The sequence below is a fragment of the Pleurodeles waltl genome, chromosome 3_1 (genome assembly GCF_031143425.1).
Source record: "Pleurodeles waltl isolate 20211129_DDA chromosome 3_1, aPleWal1.hap1.20221129, whole genome shotgun sequence".
In the NCBI taxonomy this organism is placed as follows: domain Eukaryota; kingdom Metazoa; phylum Chordata; class Amphibia; order Caudata; family Salamandridae; genus Pleurodeles; species Pleurodeles waltl.
Window position 1 is genome coordinate 363536055 of NC_090440.1, and position 13850 is coordinate 363549904.

The window sequence follows — 13850 nt, forward strand, 5'->3', positions numbered from 1 at the left end:
TGGTGGAGGGGACGGGCCTTCAGGGTAGAGGGTTTGCGGGACCCGATCGGCAGTGGCTGTGAACGGGGACGCCGGAGTGGATGCGGCCTTCCGATCTCCACGGAGCTGCGGACTAAGGTGTGGCACCGCCCCGGAGTCGGGAGCACGCCGGGAGAGTGGAGAGGCCGCCGCGCCCGGGCCGGCCCTCTCCCTCCTCGGCTCTCTGGGTGTTGATACCCTGTTGCGCTGCCCCCTCGGATACGGAGGGGGGGCGGGCCCTGGGAGCGGTGAGACGCTGAGACGCCGAGGCCTGAACCGATTTTGGTGGCGCGGCAGGGAACCGGCGCATCGGCAAGGAGGCGCCATACCACAGGAACCACAGAATCCCCCCCCTCACCCCCCCCCCAACCTACGGGGGGGGGAAACCTGAGGAGCGGTGAGGCGCCGATGTTCGAAGCGGCCTCTACAACGCTGCTGAGACTCGGCAAGGATACGACCTGCGGTGGGAGACTAAGCCACATCTACAGGGGCCTGATAATGGCGCACAGAAGCGGAGAGCTACATGGGTTTGATTTCCCAATAATTAATATCTGGCAAGAAAGCCCTCAAGTGACAAATAAGGGGCACACCCCCCCACCCCCACGCTCCCCTAAACGACCCCCAGCTCTCCTTGTTACAAAGACCACACACACGGCCTCAAATTACAGTTTGTTTTTTATAAAATGCGGAAGACTGAGGGACCGGAGCCTACCTTAGTACTGGCCCAGAGAACACCACTATGTGCGAACATCCTCTAGGACCCCCGATTCCTTGATCTATCAAACGGAGGAAGGAGCAAAGAAAAAGACCCCCACCACACCATCGACACCCGGAGGGAGATCGAGGGAGAAGGGAAAGGAAGAAAGGGGGGGACAGCAAGAGGACAACAGAGAGAAATGGAGGGAGAAAAAGAGGAACAAGGGATAAACCCATGAGAAACAACGAGGGGCAAAGAAGAATAGAGAGGAGAGGAAGGTCGGAATAGGAAGGAGGGAGGAGGACAGAACAAGGAAAGAAGGGAGCAGGACCCCGAACAGAACTCTCTCCGTTAACCAACCTGGCTCCTACCTCCAGTGCCCCTAAAGAGACCACCGTACTGGGCAATGATACAGGGGACTCTTCCAAGACAATGCATAGATGAGAAATTCCCCACTGGTACACTCTGTAACTTACCCGAACCCACTGACCCCTCTTTAACCCTTTGTCAGTGACCATATTTCCCCCCCCCCTCACCAGTCTTCAACAGCCACTGGCGGATTCTCGGAAGCTGATCGTAGTATAGGTTGTCTTCGATAGCTCATGCTCTGAGACCTCGAGGGTCCCAACAGGCTAAAGAACCGAGTGGGAACCTTACCCACGGACCCTACAACCCAACGATCAATCCACCCTCGGCAGACGAGGAAACCACCCGTGGGTCTGAACAGACTCATACAAGCTTACGTGTGCTTCTTAAAAGTGTCTCCTATCTAACCTCCACTCAACGAGAGCAATGCCCAACGACAAGACCGCAGGCAAACATTCCCGCCAGTTGCTGTTCTCGGAAGCCATTGCACAACCCAAAACCATGGCGGCACAAACAGCTCTACAGGGGCACGTTTCACCCCTGGTAGACCAACCCTCACTAGAAGCCACAGATCACATATTGCAAGAGATTACCTCGGTTGGACGGCGCTTAGAGGTAATGGACCTAAAAATAACAGATCTCACTTTGGCCTCTTCCTCCATCCGCGCTGACATAGCTGGCTTCAGAGAGACAGTAACCAACCTGGACCAATGTCTATCGGCAGTGGAAGACCATGTAGCAGCACTCCCAGTTCAGGAAGAGGAACTATGGTCACTCGGAGCGAAACTTACTGACCTAGAGGACCGAAGTCGTAGATGCAATGTACGCTTTTTCGGTATCCCGGAACAAAAAGAAGGATCAAATATCAAAGCCTTCCTTAGCTCGCTTCTGACTGACCACATAGAGTTTTCGCCGCCTCCAGAATTCCAGAGGGTGCACAGAATTGGCCCCCCATAAAGCGTCTGCACATAAACCACGCCCTATTATTGCATGCTTCTTGCGCCATGAACAAGCCCGCCAGGTTATCTCTACAGCCAAAACGCAAAGACCGGTATCACTGGATGGACATGAAATTAGAGTGGCAGCAGACTTCTCGAGGATAACGAATGACAAGAGAAGAGCATTTGTTGCTCTCCGCCCACAACTAAGATCCATGGACATCAAGTACGGCCTTTTTGAGCCGGCACGTATGTGGATCACACATCACGGCACATCCAGAGACTTCACTGACCTAGAGGACCTCATTGCTTAATTGAACAACTTGACCTCGCAATCTATGGACACCACCCTCGGACATCTGGAATCCGCATCGCCACATACAGAGACTGCTCACAGCCCGCCATCTCCATGGCCTCAGCGCCCCTCCTCACAAAAAAGAGGCCGAATGTCTGACCGACCCCCAAAGTCACAAGACGCCCGTGAACACATTCTTCAAGCAGTAATTGATCACACACAGGATGCGGGCAGAGACAAATCCCGCTCCCCCTTGAAACCCTCACCAGATGATCACCATGCTGAACACTAATACTACAGTGGAACAGACGAATCGGGGATCCGAACCTGCTCCTAGACCAGTTATCCTCTACCTTCGGGCAGCTAAGTGACGAGCTCACCTACCCTACCTGTTGATTGTTTGGAGGAGGGAGGGGAACTGCCAGAAACACGCCCACTAAATGCTGCTTAATGCAATACAATGTAATGTAACGTATAGGAAAAGCCACACTCATTGACTGCCAGCTCCACCACAGTAGTCAGGGCAACCCGGATCCCGATGCAGGGCTGGGAGGGGAAGGGGAGGATGGTGGAGAATAGAGAGGGGGGTGGGGGGTTTCTCATAAAAACAAAAACAAGGAAAAGATAGAAACAGGGGGAGAAAAAAAAATACTAAGAACAACATTTTTGCTCATTGGGTAACCCACGACATGATTCCCAACCTCCTTGGCAGGGGGGTTCCCAACATAGCCATAACTAAACCATCTGTGTGTCCCCCTGAGGCAGGCGCACACAAACATGAAAGCACACATTGCGCCCCCCACACCGTATCGTCCCGAATACTCTATATATATATATATATATATATATATATATATATATATATCATACATGCAACTCATAGGGGAAGTCACTCTACTACCGGCTACTGTCTCCCCCCTTGCCCCCCCTTCCCATACCAAGAGTGGACTGGCAGAACATTCAGTACCCTCAGCCCAAGCAGTCCACGCGCATCAGTACTAATATCACCCCCCAGGCGAGCCCCACCACCCCCCCACTAGGAGAGCCTGCAAACGATTCTAACAGATAGCACCACTCCCCTAACTCTACTGAGGGCGACCCACTGAAGGCACCCCCGTTGAAAATCACAGCAAATCCCCCCTCACATACTAATCATCTTGAAGGGACTAATAAGATTAGCAGAGGCCCGCACCCGTGCGCCCCTGTTTGCGGCGGCTCCGGGACTGCCCCGCGAAACGTACTCACGGAGGATCAAACGGAACGCAGCACCATAGATCATAATATACTGCAAGTTTCTACACTCTACAACAACTTAACAATTAGCAAGCACAGAATATGTATTACAAGATATCCTGTGACTCGCCGCCCCCGGCTCCCCACCCCCCCTTTAGGCCCCAATGCTTACCCTGTGTCCATGCTCGGATCCCTCAGCTCTCTATACAGCCACCTACACGCCCACACGATTGGGGGGGTCCCCTAGGAGGTCTCACGAAACTATGAACAAAGCATGTGCTCCCTTATTACGTCCCAATGATATGATACCTTACCGGCGCGCAGGCCTTACAGGTTAAGACCCGCAGGTTAGAAGGCTTTAAGTAGTGAGCGTTTACTCACCTCAACCAATTCCCTTTGCTTATTTTTTTATTTTTTTAAATTAATTTATTATCATTATCTATTCCCTTGATTTATTGAGGTTCCTAGACCCGGTTTCTTCCCACCTCTATCCCCGTTCACATCAACGTAGTAATCACTGTTCGCTTTCCTAAACACCTTGCTCTACCTCCCCTTATCTTCCTCCTCTTTTTCTTTAATATCCCTCTTTTCGTGATCGAGGGGGTCCTTTTCAGTATTATTTCTACATCACCTCCCTCCTCCAACCCCCTTCCAAGACCTATTTAAACAGAAACCTTTGTTGCTCGCTTCTCAGGCTTGCCCTCATCCACTTCCTGGACCTATCTCACGGACCTTAACACATCCAATACACCGTAAACCATGACACACCTCCATGGGATCGACGACCCCACTCAGTCCTTTCCTGGAATGTGCACTTTATGACCCACTATATTAAACGACAAAAGATACTGTCTTCTCTCTGCTCCAAACATGCCGACATCGCCCTGCTACAGGAAACACATCTCTCCCCGGTGGAATCAGAGAAGCTGCGCAGGGACTGGATGGGAAAGGCATTATACAGCGGAACACCACCCACACTGGAAGGTACACAGGGAACGGGAAAGAGATGTGAAGTGGCAATACTTCTGCGTCGCTCACTGCAATTCCGATTAATTAAGACATGGCATGACCCAGAGGGATGCTACGTCCTAGCCAAGCTAGTGGTAGGATCCCCCACAATTTGTATAGGCTCAATATACGCCCCCACCGGCTCCAAGCGCTCCTTCTTCTCTCTTAATCGCTTACTGACACAGATAGGCGCCTCACAATATATCCTTGGGGGGGGGGGGGGATTGGAACATAGTCCAAGATGCTATCTTAGACCGATCAAGCGATCTTGATATGGGCAACAACGCAGATAGAGCCGTGCTAAAAGACATCCTCTCAGATCATGGCTTAATAGACTGCTGGTGCCTCTCTCATCCCTCCAAAAGGGGATATACCTTTGTCTCCTCGGCCCACGGGACTCAATCACGGCTAGACTATTTCTTACTTAATCACAGAGTGATACAATCGATTAGGTCAACAGAAATACTGGTGGCCGCACTATCAGATCATTGCCCGGTATTAATAACCCTTGAACTCGGGATGATTACGTCCGGCGTCAAACCCTGGCGCCTCCCTAACCCCAGATACCGATCCCCAAAAGGGATGGAACAACTCAAGACTCATATTGCTGCATACCTGAATGATAATAGGGGCTCAGTAACCTCACCACAACTTCTCTGGGCCGTGGCGAAAGCAACTATTAGAGGGCAGCTAATGAGAGATGCAGCCATCTCCAACTCTCATAGAAGGGTTCAGCAGCACATGCTAGAAGATAAAATAACCCAGGCCACAAAGAAATATTCAAGGCAACCTACCCCCCCAACCGCCGTTACTTGGAACAGGCCAAAATGGAGCTTAATTCTCTTTATACCTCGCAGGCAGAATATGCCCTACAAAGGTTGAAGGGACGACACTACGAGCTCGGAGAGAAAGCAGGCCGCTTGTTAGCTGCCCAACTACGTCAACGAGAAACAGCACTGGCCATACCGGCCCTGCGCACCCAAGATAATACACTCATCACGCACCCCCAGGCGATCGTGGAGGAATTCGGTTGGTACTACCAAACCCTGTACACCTCAGAAACATCTGAGGATACTACCCGACTAGACGCCTTCCTACAGAGGACACAAATACCCCACCTCTCAGATGAGGGCAGAGCACTTTTAGAAGGAGGCATTAGTAAGGTAGAGATAGAACAGGCAATAGCCAACCTCTCATATCACAAAGCACCAGGTGAAGATGGGTTCACATCTGAATTCTATAAATGGACAGGAACCGACACAGTGGATGCCTTATACGAGGCGTTCCAAGGGACAGAAAAGGAGGGTTCCCTACACCCTATAACTAATAAAGCCACCATCACAGTCTTGCCAAACCCGGAAAAAGACCCACTTCTCAGCGGAAGCTATTGTCCTATCTCCCTCTTGAATGCAGATATTAAAATACTGGCGGGAATATTGGCTACTCGTCTCAAAAAAGTTATACCCTCTCTAATCCACCACACCCAAGTAGGCTTTGAGCCGCTCCTCCAGGAATCACCTCCGCACACTCTTTCATGCTATCTGGGCAGCACGTGATACACAAGAGGAAGCCTTGGCCCTTTCGTTGGATGCCGAGAAAGCATTCGACCGGATAGAGTGGTGGTACCTCTTTGAAATCTTAAAACGTTTCGGGCTAGGAGGCGGTTTCATTAATAAAGTACGCCTATTGGATGACTCCCAGACGGCCCAGGTAAACTGTGGAGGGTTTCTTTCGGACACTTTTCTGATTCGTAGAGGGACACGTCAGGGATGCCCGTTGTCCCCTCTCCTATTTCTGCTTGCGCTGGAACCCTTAGCAGCGGTCATCCGTAGTTCCAACCTTATATCGGGAATTTTGCTGCCAGGCGGAAACTCTGACATATACCTATATGCGGATGACATCCTACATACCCTCACCGATTTACCCAACTCCATTACTGCTTTGAGAGAGATTCTAACGGAATCTGAACACATATCAGGATACCAAATCAATTGGGATAAAAGTGAAGCCCTACCACTTTCCCCAGTCACAGTTAGCTCATCCATACAAAGACTACCGGTCAAATGGAAACAATCCTGACTACGATACCTAGGTATTGATATAAATACAGGGCTGGTTAACGTAGTAACAGATAATCTAGAACAACTGCTCAGTGCTATGAAACGGGATTTTGAGAAGTGGAGTCAACTAGGCCTCTCCATGTGGGGGTAGGGTACAAGCAGTGCGGATGGTGACCTTACCAAGGTTTCTATATGTCCTAGGTATGATCCCTCTGCAGGTCCCCTTACCTGTGTTACGAGAGAGAGACCACTGTATCCGCGCCTTTGCCTGGGGATCCATGCGCCCACGACTACCCAGAACCTCCCTATTTGCCCGACATGAGTGCATCGGACTTAACCTCCCCTTGGTCGAACATTATGCTTACGCACTACACCTCTAACAAATGGTCCTCCTACTCCCGAGTGCAAGAAATCCGCCGTTGTGGGTGGACGTAGAACGAGCTCTTACAGGAGCCCCCTATGGCCTCCAGATACTCTACAATCCGGCCCAAAGGCCCCCCCCGAACCCCTAACCCCATGATAGAAGCCATGAAGAAAACCTGGCAACTGGTACACCGATTCCTCAAAATAGACCCTCATCTACATGACAGAGCCCCATGGGCAATAAAGGGTTCCAGATTGGGGGGGGGGAACTATTATCTGGAAGGACTGGTGCCAACAAGGTATCATGCGAGTAGACCAACTTATATCAGGGGATACCTGGAAAACATTCAGGGATCTCCAGGTGGAATTCAATCTCCAGGAATGTTACTCATGGCGCTACCTCCAACTCCGACATTGTCTAATACAAAGATTAGGTCCCCATCCCCGACAGCTCCCACGTTCTCCTGTATTAAATTATCTGGAAACTTGGGGGCAACTGAAAGGAGCGGTATTGGGACTTCAGGCATTGCTGAATCGTCATCTTTTCTCACTCCCACTCCTGACCTCCCTCAAGAATAAAAGGCAGACGTGCCTACAGACCGAATATGACCTAGAGAACTGGGCTGATCTGATCGAAGCCAGAGACCGGGGAACACGTGAGGCTTGCCTAAAATTCTGTCTCTTTAAGACCCTATATGACTGGTACTGGACCCCACAGAAATTACACACGGCAAGACTTCTCTCCCATGCAAACTGCTGGAGATGCCCACACACGCACTGTGACTTACTTCACATTCTACACGATTGCCTGGCCAAACAACCTTTCTGGTGGTCAGTAGGAAATTCCCTCCGGGAAGTTACCTCTCCCACCACTTCTCACCCCATCTCTCCTATTGTTACACGATACTGGAGAACTCTATAAGGTTACACCAACACAAAGCAGACTTCTACACACCGCGCTAGCAACGGCCAAACTATGCGTCCTTAGATATTGGCGTGCAGCGACCGTTCCCTCCCATGATGAATGGTTGGTAGCAATGTACCAAGCAGCCACACATGAACGACTTATTTATAGTTTACAGGACAGAACAGAGGTGTTTCTCCAGACCTGGTCATTCTTCATCTCTGGACCCTAGGACTAGATCCCCCTCAAAGAACCCTACACCACACAGTCGGAATATGCCATTCCCAATACCATGCCTACGCAGCCACACCCTCCCATACTTACCACGCCTTTCTTCCAGAACTCAGGTGAGCTCCCCGGTAGGAAGCTACCACATAACTCACGGTAAACCCATTATCCACTGGCCTTTTTCCATAACCCATATCTCTATCCACATCCCGATCCTTAGTGACATATTACCATCGTCCATCTCGCCGTGCCGCCCCCCCGGCCCTCTTGTCCCACAATGCCCTGTAACTTTGCTCTATCTCCCTCATGCTGACACAGTCATTACAATAATTTTCTTTCTGAATATACACAAACCCCCCGTCACTATTACTATTATTATTATTGCTATTTTATTATTGTTCTTTTATCTATTTGATATCATCATAGATATTAATACAATCCATATGTATGTTTTTTCTTTTCTTCTGCTTTTCTCTTTTTCTTCCCTGTTTTCTTTTACTATTCTCTCTCCCATACCCTTCTTGACTTATATTTTTGACCCCCCAACCCCCTCTTCCTCTTTTTATTCTTACACCCCATCCTAACCATGGCCTTTCCTTATATTTCTCAGTGAATTCCTATTGTTCTCTCCCACCCCTGACCATATCCCATTCTTATTGCAAAACATTGCGATTTACATTCCTCAATGACTAGCAGCACACCCTTGAGAAACTCGAGGAGAAGATAATTAGGTCATCTGACTAGTATTGAGTTTGACTGCTACTATAATAGAGATATATAACGAGAACATCATGGAGTGACTGGGTTCTTGTCCTTTTTGTTTTTCCTTCTTTTTCTTTTACAAGACTGTTATAATGAAATGCCAAACGAACTTCTGTTTGTATTTGTATTGTTATACGAGAACTGTCACTGCTTTGGCAAATAACATGGATGAAGATAATTGAGATTTAGAAATGTAAATACCCACACGCACTGTTTAAAGAAAGCAGACATGTATATTAATACTGAACCACAGAATTTATACTTGTGATTGTCGCCTACGCTAAGAGAAGATACGATTGGAAATAGGAATGGAATAGAATAATAGAATATTTTCTGTAAACTATGTAATATGGTGCATTTATTAATAAAAAAAATACAACACAATAAAATCCAGGAGAAGTTGATAAGCCTAGTAGTAATGTTGACGACAACCCATTACTGTGATCAATGGATCACTGTGCAGAAGACCAGGAAAATATCACAGGAGATTCCAACATTTTGTTGGCTGAATGCAGGATTAATATCGTACAAATTACAAATATGTTTGCTGCTCGACCAAGCACCACAATGATACATGTGGGCCTATGGTGAGGATTTAATAAGTGTATCTGAAATGTGAGAGGGAGGAACAAGACAGTGTACCTTTTGTTCAATTATTGTGTATTTTGGAAAGACACATTTCTAGTGAAGTTACCTGTGGGGACAATGCTTGATGCTTGATTGTCAGATAAAATTCTAACGTAGTTGGTCAATTCACAACTGGGAAGTTAACTAAATATTGCACATGTTTCTTCTTCAGACTCGATAGGTGTGCGTCACTGGCAAAACCTGTGCTTGCTAAAGGTTCATAGCTTCACAAAGGACAATAATCAGCCCCTTTTGCACATGAATCTTATCAGCATGTCTTTTGGCCACGTGTTTTTTGCTAAAATGTCTCATATACATTTTTGCCCGAGAAAAATGGTAATGAGACGTATTGTACGTTTTTGGTTTATGCTCCGGAATAGAAATTAACCTTTTCTACCAGAATTTATTTTTGAGCTCTGAACTTGTTAATACTTTTATAGTCTTCATCACCAGCTAGGTCGTTGCAACTGCACTGCCTACAAGTACAGTGTTTAACTATTGGTAATAAAGGCTGTGTAGCCAGAATCTCTTATATTTTTGTAACCACCGTGTTCCTATAGAAAGAATGCCCTCTTGGTAAACAAAATAAATGCTGAAACAATTTGTGGATAACAAACATAGTTAGGCTTATCAGCCGTTTTCGGGCATTTTTTCTTTGATAATCAGCTTTGAGTTTATTATTAACGTAACAGTGGTATAAGCTTCACTACAAGCACAACAAAATACATTTCAATCATCTTTCTTGATTCCCATATGATGTATACGGTAAGTTCACAATGCCACTTTGTAATGTCTGCTTCCTGAGAAGCATAAGCCTCCCCATGTCATTTGTTTCACACCACTTAACCCAACCATTTACCCCAAACTTGTTTATGCTTCGGTGAACAGCCTCTTGCTTCACATACAGGCTTCTGCTGAGTCGCACACCTGTGCCATTGTGCCAGGGCAGGGGAATAGGGCTTTTCCGTTTGACTGCAATATCACGTTTAACTGCCATCGTAGTGGTGCCCAGGACGCCTCGTCTGCACGAGAACCCTCAGCACCTGCAGACACCCCCAGTAGAAGGATCAGTGGGTTGTCTGGGAATTCCCACCCCAGGACCTGAATGAGTTCACTCACTATTTCTGCCCATTAGTACTGGATTACATTGCAGGACGATACCATATGGTAAAAGTCAGCTGGGGATTCTGAGCAACGAGGGCCGTTAAGGCTGGGGAGAAGCCCTGCATGGTGTAGTCTGACAGGAGTAAGGTAGGCACAATGTAGATAGTAAGTACATACTAGTCTCAATCTGGATAAAATGAAGACCAGAGGGGCCATTAGGATATGACGTCAGTCATCTTCCAAAGGGCTCAACCAATGTTCCCAACGTCTTCTAAGGTGGTCTAGGGTCAGAGAGGCATTGATAATGTGTGGTACGTCTGCTATATTCATCCCTTTCCCAATGCACCCATCAGAATTTTAGCCTCTATTGGGCTGAACTCTCATATGGGTTCTTCACTTGGAACATGAGTGGTGGGTGCATGTCAGAGTTGCAGGTATTTGTAGAATTGTGTGGGTCGCAGTGAGTAGGTATTTTGATGTTCCTAGAAGGAGTGTACATGGGACCCAGACCATATATCCCCTAATTGCATAGTGCCAATGAGGTCCAATTTCTGTAAGCCCTTCAGTGTAGCCACCTCCCTCAACCAGGTACCAAGCCACAGTGGGGTCTGGAGTGGGAGTTTTTGCCTCCCAGTGTGTTTGTGGGAGAGCAGTTCACCAAGGCAGAAATATTGTCCTAGTCACTTCTGGTAGGGTGATGAGTATGGGCGAGCCATATAGCATTACCATAGTAAGGGAAAACCCCAGAGATGTGAGTTCCAACTGATAAGTCGGGTCAGTCCAGCCCATAGAGAACCAGTCATTGTTACCAGGAGATGGGCCGCTACATAATAGAATTGTAGTTTTGTTGCCCCCCCCACCAGGGAACCGCCCCCGTAGAGAGCTTGTTGGCAATGAGCCAGAGCCAAACAAGGTATACAGTTGCTCCACAGAAAGGAAGTAATTAGTCTTTCTAGGGTCTACAACCAGTGGTGTGGCAAATGGATCGGTAGATTCTGAAAGACATATAAGAATCTAGGAATTGTCATCATTTTATATAGGGCTTTTCTCCCCATGGCATTCAACAGGAGGGATTACCAATGGAGGAGGGCTGCCAACACCTTCCCAGTCAAGGGTTTGAGGTTGAGGGACAAGTCCCTAGGTATCAGAAACTGAGACGACAAATAGGAATTTCAGATTGCCATACCACACAATCACGGGACTCGTGAAGCTGTACCAAAACCAAGTTGGCTGGATTTACCCGCAGACCTGATGCTTCCACAAAGAGTTGGAGGATCTGGAGACAGCAGGGGCCAGTCGTCATGGGGTCAGATAGATATAGTAAGACGTTGTCTGCATAGAGCGCAATGCGATCTTCTTGAGTTTCATCCCAGTGCCAGCCCCATATCTGTGTATTGCATCTTATAAGTCGGGCCAACGGTTTGATCTTCAGGGCAAAAAGAAGTGGAGATATGTGGCATCCTTATTGCGTCACTCATCCAGTGGAGAATCCATCTGATAGGACTCCACTGACCTGAACTCTGGCTGTAGGGTTAGAATAGAGCACACGGACAAGTCTGCGAAAACGCTGCCCAAAGCCTGCTCTCAACAGCACTCACTTTAAATATCCCCAGTCCACCGTGTCCACGGCCTTTTCAAAGTCTATCAGCCTTAAGGGCACGTTGGGTGTCAGGAGGTGGCGGTGGGCTAGAGCCACATGAAACCTTTGAAGGCAGTGTGTCGTGCTTCTATGGGGCATAAAGCCGCACTGGTCCCGGTGGATGAGTGTTTTAATTGCCGGTCTTAGGTGGGTGTCCAGAATCATAGCGTAGATCTTTACCTCAGTATTAATGAGTGAAACTGGACCAAAGATGACTGTTTTGCTTCACTAATGACTGAGCTGAAACACTCATGCACTGACAAAAATCTCTGGAATGCGCTTCTTAGTCTAAAGAAGACATTTATTAATTCACTTTGCAAGATTCGTAAAGGAAGATTAGCATGCTGAAAGTGCACATTTAAAGATGGTCACAGCAATGAAATGAAAACCTGTACAAATGATTCTCCACTGCAATATACACAGCAAATGTATGTATCTATATTATAATGCAAAACAAATAATGAATTACAAAAATGAATCACCATGAGGCACGGGCAAATCTGCTTCATCTCCCTCCTAATCAGCATCCGATCGCCAGATCCCAGAATCGATGTAGAGAGAAAGAGATCAATTATCCTCACGGGATGGATGACACACCTTAGCATCCTGAGCATGTCTGAGATCTGAGTAACTTCTCGGTCCATCTGGTCTTGGCTTCTTATATATTTTGAATAAACGAGAGGAGAGTTTTAGAATCTTCCTCCCACTGCATGAGTTTATTATTCAAAAAATGCTGGTTACTTTAGGTCAGCTTTGAAAAGAACACATCGGGAATTGGCCAAAATCCCAAGGTGCCCTCCATCAAAACAAAACTGTTCCCTGCCATCCTAGTACATTCTTATCAGCCTAACCCCTTGGTGGGAAATAACACGCAAACATGCAGAATAAAAACATAAGCACATTGTATAACGTGGAAAAATACTTGCAGCTTTTAACGTGGCGGTGGCTAATACTAAAATAAAGTCAATAGGAAAAATGAAGTTGGTGGTCACTAATGTGACGGTGTGCTGCAAGGCTAAGTGCAACGTGGAGTTAGTGGTCAAAACACAAATATCATTAAATCAACGCAGAAGGTTGATGGGGGCTGTGTTTTTTAAATGACTATAATCATGGCTGTGTCTGTCTCAGAGGGGAAGGTACTGTTCTTAGCAGTTTCATGGTATAAGGCATAGAGTAGGGGTGTCAGTACATCCCTAAATATGGAGTAGTATTTTACAGGGAACCCACCAGGGCCTGGTGTTTTTCCTGATGCCACGGCCGATATAGCTGCGACAGCATCCTCTATCAGGAGTGATTGATCTAATAGTTGAGACTTGGAGAGTCTCTGGAGAGGCACCTCATCTAGGAGAGGGATGTCTAGTTCATGTTCGGTCAGTGGGGTCGCTGTGTAGAAGCGACGGTAGTAGTCTGCACATGTCAAGGCTATACCTTGGAGGGTGTTTTGAGTGCGTCCTTGGGCGTACCTCACTTAGGGTATGATTCGGTTCACTAGTAGGCGGGAGGCAAGGCAGTAAAGGAGTTAACTATTTTTGTGTCACCAGCCATAGATTCCTACTGTTGAGGCTTTCCACATCTGCCTGGCTTTTTCAAGTGACATGATGGATTTTC

The 13850-nt window shown here is 47.5% G+C and overlaps 1 protein-coding gene across 2 annotated transcripts in view; it reads left to right on the forward strand.

Annotated features, from left to right (window-relative positions):
* Nucleotides 1-13850, forward strand: part of SPPL2A (signal peptide peptidase like 2A) — a 273444-nt gene that overhangs the window by 59632 nt on the left and 199962 nt on the right. The gene's annotated exons all lie outside the window — the stretch shown is intronic.